Here is a 3,899-nt window from a genome sequence, read left to right on the forward strand (position 1 = left end):
AAAAACACTGTTTCATGTGATAATGCACAGGATTTCCTTAAGTGAAAACATCCTAACCATGGAAATCTGATTCCCACAAACATTTTTACATTTCTTAAAAATCAGATTTAAAAGAAATCATTGTTTGTTCACTTAAACTGGTTGATTGTATTTTAATTTGGTAATTGGAAGCAGATCCCCAGTGTCTTAACTCCTCTATAAGCATAACAAATATAGTGGGACAGGAGATGCACTTCTAAGCTCCAGGCATATCTTACAAGGAATTTCCAATTATTTATCTGATCGATGATCAATTCATTGGATGTAAATGAATATTTATCCTTCAAAGAGAGGAATTTTTTTTTTTTTTTTTAAATCTGGCAGCGGCTACAATAATTCTTTAGACATTTACTGAACAAAGTTTGTCACTGTTTAACCTTTGTCACAAACCTGAAGCTGAGAGCAGCAGAGCCACTTTGGCCTATGGGTCGAAAAACCTTTGGAGGGCACTTGAGACAAATGTCCTGAGTACCTGGGCTCAGCTGCAGAGCTGCATAAAACTCATACAATATTTACATTTTTCCATGGTGCCAGTAAAAAAAAAAAAAAAAAAAAAAAAAAAAAAAAAAAACCAAAAAAAAAACATACATATACCAAACTGAGCAATTTCAAAAGAGCTTGGCTGTGCATTTGCCTGCACCCAAAGTGAAAGCTGTGCTGGGGACAAACCCCAAGATGAGTGACTTAGGTGAAGCCTTGATAAGTCCAATTATTTAGTGTGGCTTTTTTTCACAGAAATTTGAAACATGTGAAGTTTCCAACATACTAAGTCCATATACGAGAGAGTTTGGTTGTTTTTCTGGGGTTGTTTTTTTGTTTGTTTGTTTGTTTTTTCATTTCCTTAAATCTTTAAGTGAAAAGGCAGATTTTAGGTAAGGTTTGCTCTTGAAAAATGCCAAACAAAACCAGCTACTGCTCAAAGATCCAGTGGGGGATGGCACCTGGGTGGATGAAGACCCCATCTGTGCCAGTGAGAAAATTCCATTTTTCCTAAATTGAGGGATATCTCATCTGGCATGGTAACAGTGTTAGTTTTCCTCCCTTTGACTAAACTAAAGGTTTTTTAATTTTGAGATTTTTTTTTGGGTGGTGTATTAAAGAATGTGGCAGGTTTGGTGTTGTTTAATTATTAATATATTTTTGTTGTTGTTGTGAGATAGGATTAGGGGAAAGGTAAAAAGTTTTACAATTTTAAAACAGTATAAAGAGAATTTTATTAAAAGTAATTAAAAGGAAAAAAATGGTAAGAATTAGAATAAATATTTTAGATTGTCTTTTTCTCTTCTTTTTTTTTTTATTGATAACATAAAGAAACTAAATTTAAGATTTTTTTGTTCCTTTATTATTTTTAAAATAGTCTTTTTTTAGTTCACTGAAGGAGAGAAGCTTTTTTTTGTTAAGGTTATCGAGATTTTTTTATAAGAGGACTACGCTTCAGAGCAGAACCAGGAGGGACAACACATCCTCACAATCCTCCCCTGAGTAATAAGCCCTGATCTTCTCAAAACCCTCGTTTTTTTTTTTTTTTTTTATTTTTTTCCCCAATCTAGCCCCAAATAAATGCTGCAGCCACAAGCCCTGTGGCATGACATCTGCTTTGTAAACACATCCTTTATTTGTGTTTTACCCACCTACCACTGTGGCCAGAACAGGGTTTCATCAAGCTGGCCCTTCCTGGTTTGTTTTCGTCCTTCCCTCTGGTTCTTCCAGAACTTTACAAGCTCTTGCAGAATGACTAAAGCACTTGGAAACTTTGTGAGACTCTTCTGGAAGAGGTAAAAGGAACATTATTATTCTTGGGCTGGCACAATAGTCCTGAGGTTTGTTCTTCCCCCTCCAAAGTGAGAGAATTGGTTCTGCATCCCAAAAAACTTACCTTATTTCCTGTTCCAGCCCAATCTGAGAACGCTGTAGGTGACAGATGTTGCAGTAATCTCACTCTCAGTATTTCCAGACAAAAAAGACAGATGGGTCCTCCCAGTGTAGATAAAGTATGGCCTGTTGTGTGATCTTTATTAGAGGAAGAGAGGTAAAAAATAAAACTTTTGGAAAATGTGGTTGAAACATCTTTTTGGATCAAGAGGCGTGAGCTGTTTGAGCATTTTTTTTTTCCTTGTGAAAAGATATAAAACCCCTCACCTCCTATTAAAGCATGATTGTCTTTTGGGAGACAGGAACATTGTGTTTGTAGGGTTTCTTCATTATGGTGTTTATAAATCTAATCCTATTTTTTTTCTTTAGTAGCATTTTTAAAATTGCTTAATGCTATTGAATAACTTTTTAATTTTATTCATTGCCATTTGTTTGCATGGACATAGTTCTCTCTGACCTTTCAAATCAGTCTCTGCTCCCCATTCAATCCAGATTTGCCAGAGAAAACAGTAAATTTGAAAGTCCTGTCTCATGTTCTGTGTGTTTAACGAATTTAATAAACAGATAAATTCTACCCTGTGAGGGGTTTGATTAAACCTTCCACATTTCCTGTCAAAAGTGGCCGTCCAGGGATGGATGAACAGGTTCTTCCAAGGCCCTGATTTTATATTATCCCAGTACTAGAGCTAAAAAGGAGCCTCACTGAGACAGAACAGTCTGTGAATAAATGAATAATTTCTCAATTCTGTTAAAAAACACAAAATACATGTCTGAAAGGGATGAGATCCAGGAGGTCATGGTCACAAGTGAAGGAAAATAGTTATAAATGCCTTCAACAAGGTCTATGCTACCACAAAAAATACGTGGCAAAAAGGGAGGCAGAATTCTGAACACATTTTTTCCCCCCGCCCAGTTCAAATAAAGAGCCAAAACACTCAAAACTGGAAATTCATACACACACCCAAAAGGTAGAAATAAATGTGCTCCTTTCAAATCATTGACACTGAAATGTACACTGAAAATGGATTGTAATAAAATTATTAACATTTCTCCTAAAACCTTGTGACACTTCTTGCCAGTTCTTCAGAATCTTTTTCAGCGAACATTACATTTATAAGAAGAAATTACTTTTTATTGAAGAAAGTAATTAGAATGACAATGCTATCGTTTCTTCCATATGTGCCATTGGAAATGATAAGTTTTTGGATTGGCTTTTTGTTGCTTTCTATTTAGCTCCTTTTCCCTTCTCACATTTCAGTGCCTGAGGCACAAAGCTCCCAGCAGAACAGAGCTCAGCACCTGCACCTTGCTCACCCCTGGCACTTCCATGCTGAAATTCCTGGGCATGGATGGAAGGAACTGTGCAGCTCTGGAAGTCTGCAGTGCTCAGGCTTTAGCTGTGCCTCTCCTTTGCTCCAGCAGACCCATTGTGATTCAGCTGGAGCTTTGGGCACTCGGCTTTCCAGCACGTTGTGTGTGGCTCTATCTGCTCAAGTCCCATTTGCTCCAAACATGAGGGGCACAATTATGGGTTTGTGGGGAAGTGGAAGGTGACCCATGAAAGCCTAATCGAGGGTCCTCTAGGAGAGATGAGGGAGACATTTGTGTTTGATAGGCTTTTTTCTGTTTTTCTGATTTCACAAATTGTTTCAAATCCGTGAAGGAAGGAGGACGCGGCGTGGCCAAATCCTATTGGATTCAGTGTCTGACATCCACAGGGACTGCTGGACCAAGAGAGAAGAAATGCTGGAGTTGATGCAGGTGTGTCATTCAGGAAATACAGACAGTTGCATGTTAAAACATTAAAAGGCACAGCAGAAGCCTCACTTCCTTTCTGGCCAGAGGAAAAGAAAAAAGTTCAGCAGGGATTACTCGGGTCATTTCACGCCATCAATCAAACTTTCAGATAAACTCCCTCCGAAACCCAAAACCCCGTGAGTTTGTTCAGTGAGGAGAGCTCTCAGGGCCCGTGCAGTGGGACAGGCCCT

Source organism: Vidua chalybeata, chromosome Z (assembly GCF_026979565.1).
Source record: "Vidua chalybeata isolate OUT-0048 chromosome Z, bVidCha1 merged haplotype, whole genome shotgun sequence".
In the NCBI taxonomy this organism is placed as follows: domain Eukaryota; kingdom Metazoa; phylum Chordata; class Aves; order Passeriformes; family Viduidae; genus Vidua; species Vidua chalybeata.